Source organism: Myotis lucifugus, unplaced genomic scaffold, assembly GCF_000147115.1.
Source record: "Myotis lucifugus unplaced genomic scaffold, Myoluc2.0 scaffold_632, whole genome shotgun sequence".
NCBI classification, from domain to species: Eukaryota; Metazoa; Chordata; class Mammalia; order Chiroptera; family Vespertilionidae; genus Myotis; species Myotis lucifugus.
The window spans coordinates 194,442-208,671 of record NW_005871680.1 but is presented as its reverse complement, the minus strand read 5'-3'; the positions used below and the strand labels follow the sequence as shown (position 1 = coordinate 208,671).

Genomic DNA, 14,230 nt, shown 5'->3' with positions numbered 1-14,230 from the left:
TCAGCAGGCCCGTGGCCCTGGGGAGCAGAGGGGGGGCATCGAGCCCGGAGTGGTGGGTGCTCCTGACGCCCGCAGAGACAGCAAAGGCCTGGGGCCTGGGCCGGTGGGCGCCTGCTGGACCGCGCCTTTGCTGGTCCTTGAAGTCAGTCTCTGGTGGGCAGGCTTTGTCGCTGACCCCCAACTGGGGGCCACGGTCACGCTCTGGGCATCTTGGCCGGTCGCAGACTCAGAAGGACTTGAGTCCCACAGGGGAGCACCGTGACTCGGGGGTGCCTGCACGCCCCCCTCCGTGGAGGCCAGCACTCGCTTCTCTACCAGCTGGGAGGAAGAAGGGACAGTGACTGGCGCTGAACACGTGTGTGAGGAGGAGGAGTGTGGGTGATGGGACAATGGCACTGGGGGAGGAGGGGGAGGGGACACCGTGACTGGAATCAACCACAGTCATGTGTCTCTCCTCTGTCCCCTGTGCCATATTCCCAGCTTTGTGGCCCCTCCCCTTCTGGGCTCCCACCCCCTCCTCTCTGTAGCCCTCTCCTTCTTGTCGTTCTGCCCTGCTCCCATCCAGGGCTGGCCCCTCGGCATGAGGTGCCTGCAGGCAGGGGTGGCGTGGACACTGACTTGTGTGTCCTGGTTCTGGGCTGCTCCCTGCCCTGGTTTACCTGGGTGCGCCCTTCCTGGCTCCCTGAAGACCTCCCACCCCAGATCAACCTCCCTTCCTCCCTGACTCACTAGGGCCTGTCCCTCCTCTAACTCCCCTGGGGTCCCTGGGTGCTATGGCTCACTTGGGGACCCCCTCCCATCTCCCTAATGTCCACCCTCCCCTGGCTCACCTGGGCAGCAGTGAGCCCTTCTTCCTTCTCCAACTCCTCAGCTAGGGCCAAGGGATCCTGTTGTGTGTCTGGGGAAATTATTTGTTCCATGAATTGGGGGTGAATGACCGCCTCCACCTGGGACAGAAGGAAGTGTCTGTGAGCCCCTTGGCAGGGAGCAAACTGGGAGTCAGCGGGGCCTGGAGCACAAGTGGGAAAGCCAAGACCCACCCGTCCTCCTGCACAGGTGGGTGTTTTACTCCATCATGGTCATCAGGTGCACACACACACACACACACAGAAACACATACATGCACATACACACACAGGCACACCCACATGAACACAGCACACACACCACACACACACAAAGCACACACATGCACACAGACACACACACTCTCACCCATCCAGCTCAGGAACAAAGAGCAGAGCCCAATCCCATCAGCCTGGGAGAACCCGGGTCTGGGTGCTGCAGCGCCACCCTCTGGGATCTTATAGACCCGGAGCTGCCAGCCAGCCCACCTGGGTGACAAAGTCTTCCTGGGAGCACAGCTGGTCCAGGTAGCTCAGGAGATCTTCATCCTGCAGCCACTCCATTTCTTTATCTTCCCATCCTCCACCTGGCGCCCCCATGGGCGGCTCATCCATGATGTCCATGTCCTCTTGCACGGCCTCAGGGGGGATCCCATTGCGGGACTCGGTCTCCTGGGGCAGCGGGGCTGTGTGGGCACACTGGGCGCTGGGTACAGCCTTCCTGGTAGTGCACGCTGGGCAGAGAGGGAAGAGGAGGGAGCGTGAGGGGATAAAGCTCCCACCTCCAGGGCATGCGATGCTGAGGGCAGTGTTCGGGGCTTTAATATGGGTGCGGCTGGGTCGGGCCACCTGAAGCCTGTGACTATGTGAGGGGAGAGGCCAGAGGGGAGCACCCAAGAGAGTCATGTGTGAGGACTTGTGGAGCCACCGAATCGCCAAGGGGCCCCGCAGCCAGCCCGCTTCTCAGCAGACTTCATGTGGGGCCTTTGACAGGGAGCGGGGAGAGGGGATGAGAAAGTGGACCAGGTCCAGACCCCATTCAGACAAAGGGCCGCTGAGGCCCAACTCTCAGGGCTGTTTCCCTTGAAAGACCAAAGCCCCTCTGAAGGCGAAGGGCCCATGTGGGTGGGACAGTGGCCTTCCCTAGGCCCTGTTTCCTTTGGCCATGGGTTCCCATGGGAATGTGCTGGCCTACCTGGCTGCCCGCCCACCGCTGGGGCTGGGGGCCCCCGAGGATCAGGTCTCGGTGGGGCAGGAAGGGGCTGGGTCTGCGCCCCCTTCTTCAACTGCAACTTCTGAAACTGCATCTGCTCCTCTGCCTCAAACTCCATGAACCTTGGGGTGAGGGGGACACAGCTGTGCTGAGAAGGAGGCCCCGGGAGCCCAGAAAGGCAGCAGCAGGTGGGGGGATGGGAGAGCCAGGGCCTTGGGGCTGTCAGGGCCTGGACACTGTGGAGGCAGGAGGCTGGCTGAGCACACTCCTGCACAGCCCCTCTGGCTGGAGTCTGCCCACGGGGCGGGCACCTCCCCCAGCCTGTCCTGAGCCTTCATGTCCAGCTCAGGACAGGTCAGGGTCAGGGGAGGGGGGAGCTACCGGGAGGTGGGACAGAAGCACCCACGCTCTGAAGCTGAGGGAGAGGCTTCCCCAGAAGAGAAGGGCCTCTGGGCTGTGGGGACCCCGTGCTGAGTGACAACCTCCCACCACCCTCCTCTATGATGAGACCTCACAGCTGGACTCTGCCCCACAGGCAGGCTCCCCACCCCCACCCCCAGCTGTGGGGACCAAGGACCCTGACTCACTTTTCTGCCATCTCAGAATAGACCCTCCGGTCAAAGTTGCTCTTGCGCTGCCATTCCTGCATGGCCTGCCCTATTCCCTCCTCCAGCGTCATGGTGGGCCTCAGGCGGGACAGGGACCGGAGCGCTGGCCTGTAATGCCTCAGGGTCAGTCATAGCTGCAGCCTGGTCTCCACCCGCCTGCCCATCCCAGCTCAGTGGCACCAGGTTCCCACCCCCACCCAGCAGGACTGAAAGCTCCAGGCGCGCCCCCTGCCCTGCCCAGTGCACTCACATGAGGAAGCAGCAAAGAGCTCCCGCATCAGGAATCTGTGGAAGGTGCCCCCGGGCCAGGGCCTTGAAGCACTGCCAACGACGGAAGTCCTCGTACACACTCTTGGGGTTACAGGCATCATCCAGCGAAGCCTTGGACTGGGAGGCGGCCAGGTCACCCTCCCTGGAAAACCCGTGTGGCCGTGGTCCAGGGGTCCACTCGGGGGACGATGGGGGCCAGCTGGGCAGCTGGTGGTGGAGCTTGAGGAGGAAGGCCGGGACACCAGCCTCCATCGCCGTCCTGGGTGCCTCCAAAAGCGGAGGCGGGCATAATCGCCTCCACCGCAGTGGCTTCCAAGAAGAGGGGTGCAGGACACACAGCACCCCCACAGATGGCCCCTGGAGCACTCCCGTTGAGGGGGGCCTGAGTCAGGACAATGGTCTGAGTCTGGGAGGGCTGTGGTCGTCCCCCTTCTGACCTGACCTGGTCCATGATGTTATAAGCCCCAGGCCCAACGGGGCCTTGGCCCGTATCTCCTGCCACCAGAGGTGTACTGGGCAAAGCGGGCAGCACCAGGGGGCGGCCAGGAGGGAATGACGGGGTCCTGAGGGGCGGCAGGTGCTGCTCCCCAGGGGGCCGGAGTGCGGGGCCAGTAGTGGCGGGGGAAAGGGCTGTGCTGTGAAAGGAGTGATGGGGGCACCGGGCTTCAGGGTCACATCCGCTCCCAGCACTGCAGATGCTGTTGAGACAAAGGAAAGGGTGAAGGGAGGAGGTGAACCAGCAAACAGCACTGAGGTGCTCTGGGCCCCTGTAGCCACTGGGGAATCAGAGCAGTGAGTCTCCCAGGGGAGGGCCATTGGGATGGGCAAACTGCGGAGGTGGCAAATGTCCTCAGGTCATTGTCACGCTCCATTTGGGAAGTACTCCACTGGAGAGCTTGCTCCCCAGCGCCAAGGCTCCCTGACCACTGTCTGCGAGAAGAAACGGCCCCAGCAGCGCTGACCCTGAGAGCTGCCCTAAGGATTCCCTGGCACCGACCCTGCCAGCCTCAGGGCATGGCCGGGCAGCAGTCTGCTCTGGGGGCAACGACCCCAGGCAGACCCACTCTGGTAGTGACCTTCTCCAAGGCAAGTTCTAGGCACCCAAAGGGCCTCTGAGAACAGGCCGTGTCTGAAATATTAGGGCCCCATCTGCTCCTCAGTCTTCCCTTTTCTCAATAAATCACCCCCTTTCTGTCCTGGGCTTGCACAACAACACAGAAACACTTGAGTAATGTCTCTCCACAAGAAGACACAGGAGCCCCTATCTGACCCTTGAACGCACTGACCACCATGCACATGTGTGTCAGAACCAACAGTGAACACTCAACACAGGCCAGGTCCTGCCACTTGGCCCCAGCGCTCAGACTAATGGCCCCTCAGGAGCTTGTCATTTCACAGCCAGCAATGTCTATAGAGGGTTAGAGAAGAACCACGGAATGTGGCAAAGTGGGGCTGTCGGTAGGGGTTTCTAGAAACTTCCATAGCTGCTGTCCTGTTAGATGGGTGGTGGGACTGCAGACTGTGTGAGGTCCTTCCCCTTCCAGCTCCCAACAGTGGAAAGTGAAGGCCAGTAGGAAGCAGGTGTTAGCCAGGACAGTGGGACATAATTGTCTAAACACCACCCATGCTCCACATCAGTTTTCTGTCCCTGAAGCAGGAACGTGGACTCTGAGCAAATCTCTCATCTCAAAGGTAGAGGGCAGGGCAGAGGGTGCGCCATGAGATACAGGACAAGAGGAAGTTGGTCTGAAGACCTGGGTGGCCACAGGGGGAACGATTCGGGACAGCTCAGGGAACCGGGCCCTATCTTGGTGGAAGTTACCCGGCCGCCCTGCCCCTGTGGAATCCAAGCCACCAAGCAGCTCCCTGGGCTGAGGAGGAGTGAGCTCTGAGCTGGAAGCAGGGGAGAAGCTCTGGGCTGCAGCAGTTGGAGGACCTTCCAGCCCAGCCCTCAGGGGGGACATTTCATTGTGGACTTGGCCACAGGCAGCCCCACTGGACAGCTTTCTGGCTAACACCCTCTCATGGCCCCCATTAGCTCTAGTGAACTCAGGTCAAGTCCCTTAGAAAGATACTGCGGGGCAAGCTCCAGGTGCCCCAAGAAGAGCACACAGGACTAGGCTTTCCCATGACCACCCTGTGCCACCCCCACATCGCCCACTATTCCCCACACACACATGGGAGTGGCTTGTCTCCCCTCTGGGAAGAACCCACGTGCCTGCTGCCATCCTTTCTCCACACCCAGGCATTTCCCTGAGCCACCCTGACCCACCTCTAGGAGCCCTCCTGCCAGTGACCTCACAGGTTCCCATGGGCTCCCAGCTCCCGGGTGACAGGTGCTTGGAGGTCCAGTGCTAGCCCCCTCCCCTACTTCAGTCAAACCGTGTTTCCCCAGTGTCACAGTTTAACCCCTAGTTTTGAGGGACATCTCGGTATTTGAAACATCCCCCCTCCAATCTATAGTCTTACCTCCTACTGAAGCCATCCCCGCAGGCTCATTCACCGACCACCACTGCCTAGTAGCCTCCACAATGAGAAAAGTCAAGTTGAGAATCCAGAGATTGACCTGCTCCAACAGCTGCTCAGCATCCAGTGGAGGGAAGGTTTGGATTTAAACTGTAGAATGTAGGGCTCCAGACATTCTGCAGCGGGGGAGGGGCCGAGGACCAATGGGCTGGGGTGGGGGTGGGGGGGCATTCCATGGAGGGCTCTGATAGGTAGGCGAGAACCAGCAGTTCCTTTCAAATTTAAAGTCACAAATTTAAAGACACACTAGCAGTAATGACCTTCTCTAAGTTCTAGGCACCCAAAGTCACCTGATATGCCCTTTCTTTCAGTTCTTGATCCATCACCCTAGTTCTGGGTCCCTCAACCTGCTTCCTATCTGGTCTTGGTTGACTTCAACACAAGCTACACTTTCTGAACGAAATGCAGAACATGAAGCCTGAAGAAATAATGGGAACTTATGGCCACATGGAACCCAGTGTTTGAAATTAGGACTGACCCAGCAGAGGCAGCATGCTCGGTGGCTGTGTGCACATCATTCCTTAGGAAGCAGTCCTGTGGCCCCAAGTGCCACCCAGTGCTGGGAGCCCTGCAGATGCAGCCAGCCCAGCCTTAAACCATCCCCTTTGCTCCTGTCCATCAGGGCAAGGCCCTACAGCCTACAGGGCAAGATCAGAAATCACCACTTTTTGTTTCTCAGAGTATTATGTTGTTCACTGTCTAATTTTTTACCCTTTGAGCGATTTTAATGTACTGTTTTAAGAAAGTAATGCCTTTGCATAGTTCACAAATTGTGCAAAATGGAAAATGTAGTGAGGAGTCTTCCCCCTGCCTCCTTCCCCTCTTGCAAATGACTGGAATGATGATGGTATAATTTCAGTTTCTTGGAAAGTATGACAAACTCAAGTCAGTAAGTTGATTCTGCTACGATATATATGTTCTATTGCCAACTGAAATTCTGCAATATTATACAAAATAGGAGGGCGGGCAGGGTGACTTTGTTCCCATGCTACCTGCCATGTCAACGGAAACTGGCCCAGACAGTCATGTGTTGATCAATGTTAAAACAACAGTCTTGCAACGGAAACATCTGTGAAGCAACATTTATTGAAAACCTCCACGTACTGAATTAATACAGGAGGAACGGGGTCAGGGCAGGCGTCTCTTAGAGTGTGTCCAGGTCTAAAGTTCTTGGCCGGAATTGTGCAATGCAACGCCCGGACTTCTGGGAGGACGGACCTACTTTCTAGAAACCACGGACCTGCAGTCCAAGGGCATGAAGGCACTGGCCCCTCCGAGGACAGTGCTTCAGGCCGGCCTCTCCCAAACTCTGTCCCGAGGGGGCAGCCAAGTGCATGGACTGCACGTTTGCAACTTTAAAGTCGCAAGTGCTGCCTGCACAGGTGCTGGGAGGTTCCTGGGAGGAGGACCTGCAGGAGGCCTCACAGGGCCCCTCCCTCCACTCCTTCCTCTCCTGCAGGGACAGCCTGGGCCCTTCCCAGGGTGCCTCGCGCCAGGACACACGAGCACGCCCACTGGGGGCGGGACTCTGTCCTGCACCTGCTCCCAGCGTCCGTTGGGGCGGTTGGCGCCCACAGGCGCGCGCATGCGCTAACGGCAGGGCGGGTCCCCAACGGCCGCCCAGGCTGCACGCGGGGCCTGGCATGGCGGCCTCCGGAGTCCGTTACGCAAACAGGGAGGTAAGGGGCACGCGGCCCCTCTCCCCTCAGCGCCCCCTCTTCTCTGTGGTTCTCCCTGTGGGCTCTGTGCCCCGGTCTGTGCTCAGCCCCCACACCCTCACATATTTCTGTGTGTTTTCACCGGGAATTGACAGCCACTGGCCGTTGGGGGTCAGTGATGGGGGCCTACACGGCCCAGTGATGCCTGTGAGTCCAACTCGGGGTCGGTCTGTGTCCCCCGCTTTCTGAACAGCGCGGCTCCCGGCAGTTCTTCCGCCTCTGACAGCGCCTCCGGTTCACGGGGGAGGTCATGCCTGTGTCTGTGAACGTGCAGGCGGAGCGCTGTATTTGGAGGGTGTGGAGGTGTATATGCCGGTGAACAGTAGTGTTTGTACCATTTGCTGTGGGGTGTGTGGCTGTGTGTTCTGCAAGATGGAAGAGTGAATTCTGTGGGAATTTGGGAGGGGGGTATGTATGCGCAGGTGTGTATGTGGCATGAAGTGTGTTTGGGACATACGTATGGGGAGACAGGTGTGCATGTTTGCAGGGCACGGGGTATTCGTGGGTCTGTTTGGGGCTGTGGAGAGTGTGTGTGTGAAGTTTACTGTGTGTTCCAGGGCCGTGGCCGGGGAGGGATGTTTCTGGAGCTCCGTGTTTGCATTTTTCAGTCGGGCCCTAAGGCTCACATGTTTTGGGTACCGAGGGTGTGAGTATTTGAGGGAGAGATGGTTTCTGTGCTTATACAGGGGATGGACGATGGTATCTATGTATGGGAGGTGTGTGATACGGTTATTTGTTAGTGTGTGTGGATGTGAGAGCTGACTCATTAGCTAGGGGTAATTTGGAATTTGGAAGTTGTTTTATATGTGGTTTCCTGGGGATATATCTATGTGTCTTGCCCAGGTATACTGGTCTGTGTTTATATCTATGACCAGGTGCATGAATTATCAGTTTGTTCATACGGTGTATGGGGTTCTTAGATGTACATAAAGTGTATTTCTTTGGAGAATACTAAAGTGTTTCTACATGTATTTGGTAGTAGTTAGCAAGCAGTGGTCTGTATATTCAGAGTGATGCCAGAGAAAACAATGTGTATGGTGTGCTTTTGTTACATACTGAAGAGGCGAGGTGACGAGGTTGTATTCTGGAGAGGTGGCATAATGCATAGTGTTTGAGGGGTCTGTATATTCAGGGCTTGAGAATATTTGCAAGCGTGTGTGTTTCCATAGGTGTCTGAGAATTGTGTATGCATATTAGTGAGAGTTAAGGGATTGTCAGTGCTTTTGTGTTTTGCATGTATCCATCTGAGTGTGTGGGGTGTATATTCGTGAGTGGTTTGTGGGTGTGTGTATTTGGGATTTGTGAGTGTATCAGGAGGCTTAGGTCCTCTTTGCATCTGTTCCAGAATGTAATGCTTGCAGAATTTGATGGTATTGCTTGTATGTGTCCTCTCTGTGTGTGAGGTGGGCTTATATGTATTTGATAAGTAGAGGTTGTTTGTCACTCTATGTATTTGAGTTCTTGGAGCTTATGGATGGGCTGTGTATTCTAGGGAATGTGAGAGTTCACTTTGTGTTTGGAAACAAAGAGACTGTGTAGGTTGTGTGTGTGTGTGTGTTCAGGAATTGTGGAGCATGTGCATTTTATGGCTGTGGAGTTGCATATGGATTTTTTTGGGTGTGACACATGAGACAGTTGTCTACTTGTATTTTTAGAGAGTCTGAAGTATTCAGTATTCAGTTTGTATATCTGGGTGGTATGTTGGTTGCCCATGTTTGTATACAGGCCCATGTTGTGTGTGTGTATATATAATTGTAGGTGTAGAATGTGAATATTCCGGATGATTAGGGGTTTGTTTGTAACAACTTAGGTAGTCAGAGGTGGTCTATCTGTACATTCCAGGAGAGTGAGGGTAGAAATGTACATGTGTGTTCATATATGTAAATTAATTTTTGTTTATATATCTGGGTGGGAGTGGAGGATCCTACGCAGGGTGTAAGTGCATTGTATGCACATAATCATTTGACAGGGGATGGGGTGTGCTGGAACTGGCTCATACTAGCTTGGGATAGTTGATGGTGCATGTCTCTCTGGGGCTCTGTGTTCATCAGGTGGGTAGCTTGAAATTAGGCATGCTGGGAATATTTGTACCAGGTGCTCACCACAATTGAAGTCTTTCCTGCATCCTCCTGAGAGTGATCAGCATTCACCAGCACCCCACTTGTGTGTGTGTGTCTCAGTGTATGTGCGTGTGAAGCAGGGATATTCAGGCATCAGTGGGCATATGTATGGGAGGCTCTATGTGAATTGGGAGCGAGGCATCTGGGGCTGCGGGCCTTGCATAGACCATGGTCATTCTGAATCATTGCATTGCTCTTAATCAGGTTGGTCTATTCTTTCGTCCAAAGAATCCCATAAATGTTGGTGATTTCTGGCCCCTCTTCCTACAGATGGATTGGGGGTGTCTGTCCTTTAGGCATGTGGACATTTCTTTATTCTTTAACATTTGTATGATCCTGGCATCTGGGGCCCTAGATGGGTGGGCCTGGTGGACAGATAGCTGTGCAGAACAGAACCTTCACAGGTGTACTTCTGGCCTGACAGGCTACAGTCAGGAGATGGGGGGGCATCCTGGAGGTCAGATGGCAAATTGTTCCCCCTGGCAAACGCCCTAAGAATCAGCTGGGCAGGTACTGGTATTACTGACTCATACCTGCTGACTGCACGGAGCAGTTGGGGCCAGCACCAGCAGCAGCTGGGAGCGGGGCCGGGGCTGTCAGCAGGTGCAAGTGGTGGCTACTGCCCTGATTGCCCCTCAGGAGCAGGGGGAGGTGGAGAAGCCCTGAGGGGCGATCGGGGCTGGCAGCTGCCACTCGCACCCGCTGATGGCTTGGAGCAATTGAGGCCGGCACCAGCAGCAGGTGCCTATATAATAAAAGCCTAAGGATAAGGTGGGTGGGCAAGGACAGCCTTTACATGGGGTCCAGGTGATGAGTTGTGTTGTGTATCAGGCTGGTCAGTGATGTCACTAGTTCTTAACCCACTTATCTCCATGGAAACCTCAATCCTTTTGGATACGGAGGACTTCAGGGGTCAGTGATATGACAGAGATGGATGCGAAGAGGCTTTGTCCCTGAGGATGGCTGGGAGCTGACACCTAGAGAGACAGGGGAGTCCCACTCTGAGGACATATATGTCTCTGACATTTCTGAACACTTTAGACAGGCTCTCCTTTGTTATCTGAAGGCTCAGGATGATTCTAGCACTGACCCTCTTTTCTCTATTCCATGTTGATCTGCAAACCACCAGAGGGAACCACATGATGAGTGTAGCCATCAGCTGACCCCACAGCTGCCTCCTGTCTCTCTTAATTCCTCCCAAGAATTTATTGGGTCTTCCTTCCTTATGGTGAGTCTCCTTCTGGTCTTTTCTCTCCCATGGTGAATCCTCCTGCCAACAGAATGTACCCCTCACTTGCTTGAATGCCCCAATAACTGCTTGTCTGAGTATAAGCAGATTCCTAGTAGCTCTCACTGCCCTCTCCATAACCTAGCCCCTATAAAATGACAGTGTGTTGTATTGATCATGTTGTGGGTTGATGCCAGAATGGAGCCAGTCCTAGTTTTATATTTTAAAATGTTACATATTTAAATAAACATGCAGCCGAAACCGGTTTGGCTCAGTGGATAGAGCGTCGGCCTGCGGACTGAATGGTCCCAGGTTCGATTCCGGTCAAGGGCGCGTACCTTGGTTGAGGGCACATCCCCAGTAGGAGATGTGCAGGAGGCAGCTGATCGATGTTTCTCTCTCATGGATGTTTCTAACTCTCTATCTCTCTCCCTTCCTCTCTGTAAAAAATCAATAAAATATATTTAAAAAAATAAATAAATAAACATGCAGTATAATGTATTCAAGGTAATGTTCTTGGGGTTGTTTGTTGAAAATTTTTTGGTTTTGGTTCTGAAATGGGAAGGCACGTCTCTTGAGTGTTATGGATGAGGAACAGGAGTACCTTGGTATCTTGAATCAGCACTAAAAATCCCCCACCAGGTGCAATTAATGCAAAATGCTAGAATGGCTGGGCTTGGACAGAGCTGGTTTTTCAGGGGCTGATATTTTTTTGGAGTGTAGTCATTTCCTTGTCTCTCCATGGACAGAAGGAATCTTCTGTTCTTTTTAAAAAAATAATTTAAGAAAATGCTTTATTACAGTTTCCATATAATTGTTATATTAGTTTCAGGTGTGCAACATGGTGATAAAACATTTATATCACTTACAAATTGATTACCTCGATAAGTCTAGTACCCATTTGACACCATTCGTAGTTCTTACAATATTATTGACTTTATATCCCTATGGCTGTTTTTGTAATTGGCAATTTGTAGATATTAATCCCTTCCACTTTTTCCCCCATCCTTCCCACCTCCCTTCAAAATGTTCTCAGCACCTGTGAATATACTTCTGTTTTGTTTGTTGGTTAATTTTGTTCTTTAGATTCCACATGTAAATGAAATCCCATGGTCCTCGTCCTTCTCCATCTGAGCTGTTTGACTTAGCATAATGCCCTCTAGTTCTATCTATGTTGTTGCAAATGGCAAGATTTCATTCTCTCTTTTGGTTGAGCAGAATTGTATTGTTTGCAGTACCACACTTTCTTTATCCACTCATTTATTGATGGATACTTCGGTTTCTTCCATGTCTTGGCTATCCTATATAAGAAAAGCCTAATATGCTAAGTGTCCAGTCGGCCAGTCATTCGTTCCACCAATCAAAGTGTAATCCTATATAATAAAATGCTAATATGCAAATAGACCCAACGTTGGAACAACAGAACAACTGGTTGCTATGATGTGTGCTGACCACCAGGTGGTGTGCATGGAACATGGTGGGTGTTGGCCGAGGCGGGATGGTGGGGCAGGTGAGCAGGGGCACCAGACCAAGGCGGGGCACCGGTTGTTGTCACTGGGGGGAGCCTCTGGTGGTTACTAAAAATTCTTTGCTCCCCTGCACCATGGTCCCGCCCGGTGCTAGCACCTGCTGCCAGTGCTGGCCCCGCTCACACCTGCTGATGGCGCCTGGCATGGCACCGATCGCTTGGCGCCATTAGCGTGTGCTAGCAGTGGCTGCTGTCCCTGATTGCCCCTCAGGGCTTCTCCACCTCCCCATGCTCCTGAGGGGCAATCAGGGCAGTAGCCACCACTTGCACTCGCTGCCGGTGCCGGCCCCGCTTGCACCTGCTGCTAGTGCCGGCCCCATTTGCTTCACTCTGTCAGTGGGTGCAAGTGGGGCTGGCACCATCAGTATGTGGGAGTGGCGGCAGCGGGATCGGGGCTGCAGGCAGACAATGGACCGAGGGCCTTGGGGGGAGGGGTTAGGTGGGGGCGTGGATATGGGCTGAGACCTGCCCCTATTCCTGCCACAGCTTCGCGGCCCACGGTTCCTTTCAAGGTGCATGAATTCGTGCATTGGCCCCCTAGTATGCTAATGATATGCTAAGGCCGCTCAACCACTCGCTATGACATGCACTGACCACCAGGGGGCAGACAGTACACCAGTCGCTATGATGTGCACTGACTACCAGGGGGCAGATGATCCGACCAGTAGGTTAGCTTGCTGCTGGGGTCCGGGACTTAGCAAGATGCACCAGACATGCCCTGGAGCCCTCCCGCAACCCCTCCCTGGCTGGCCAACCTCCCGCATCCCTCCCCAGCACCAGTGGGATCCCTTGGCCTGGCCTACACCCTCTCGCAGTCTGGACCTCTTGGGGGATGTCGGTGAGCCGGTTTCAGCCTGATCCCACAGGCCAGGCTGAGGGGCCCCATTGGTGCACGAATTCCCACACTGGGCCTCTAGTTGTAATTAATGCTGCAATGGACATAGAGATGCATATATCTTTTAGAATTAGTGTTTTATGTTTCTTTGAATAAATACTGAGAATTGGAATTGCTGGGTCCTCGTTTCTTTTATGGCCTTTGATTTAAAGTGTATTTTGTGTGATATAAGTATTGTGATACCAGTTTTTAAAATTTCCATTTGCATGAAATATCATTTTTCATCCCTTTACTTTAGATCTGAAGGAGGTCTCTTGTAAGCAGCATATGTATGGGTCTTGCTGTGTTATCCATTTAGCCATCCTGTGTCTTTTGATTGGTGCATTTAACCCATTTACATTTAAAGTAATTATTGATAGGTTTGTAGTTATTGCCATTTTATTATTCATATGTTCACCTCCACCTCCACCTCTACTTCTACCTCCACCCACACCCACACTCACACCTTCTTTTTCTTGAGTCTTTTTAACATTTCTTGTAATACTGTTGGGTGGTTATTAACTCCTGCTTTTTCTTTTCTGAAAAGCTCATATCTCTCCTATTCTAAGTAATAGCCCTGCTGAGTAGAGTAATCTTGATATACCAGTAGGCCCTTGCTTTTCATCACTTTGAATATTTGGTGCCAGTCCCTTCTACCTTGCAAAGTTTCTACTAAGGAATCAGATGATTATGGGAGCTCTGTTGCAGGTAAGTAGTAGTTCTTATCTTGCTGCATTTCAGATTCTCTCTTTGTCATTAACCTTTGCCATTTTACTTATGATGTATCTTGGTGTGGGCCTCTTGGGTTCATCTTCTTTGGGACTCTGCACTTCCTGGACTTGTGTGTCTGTTTCCTTCACCAGGTTAGAGAAATTTTTCATTCGTACCTCTGTAAATAGGTTTTAATCCCTTATACTTTCTTCTTCTTCTGGTACCACTGTGATCTGAATGTTGTTATGCTTGATGTTGTCCCAGAAGTCTCTTAAGCTATCAGCATTTAAAAAAATTGATATCTTTATTGCTGTTCCAATTTTCAGCTACCTTGTCTTCCAAATTGCTGATTTGATCCTCTGCTTCATGTAATCTACTCTAGACTCACTCGAATGTATTCTTCATTTCAGTTATTGTATTCTTCATTTGATTGATTCTTTTTTTTCCCATCTCCATTTTTATGTTCCCCATCTCTTCTTTTGATTTTCTTTACTGTTCTAGTCAATGAAAGGGTAACTTTATTGAGGCCCCAGGGTTCTGGGATTCAGGCAGAAGACTTCCCTGCAGTCGAGGAGCTGGTGGAGGGGCC

The 14,230-nt window shown here is 52.9% G+C and overlaps 1 pseudogene; it reads right to left on the bottom strand.

Annotated features, from left to right (window-relative positions):
• LOC102423444 overlaps positions 1–7,049 on the bottom strand; it is a 9,162-nt pseudogene extending 2,113 nt beyond the window's left edge.
• Positions 7,050–14,230: the final 7,181 nt, after the last annotated feature.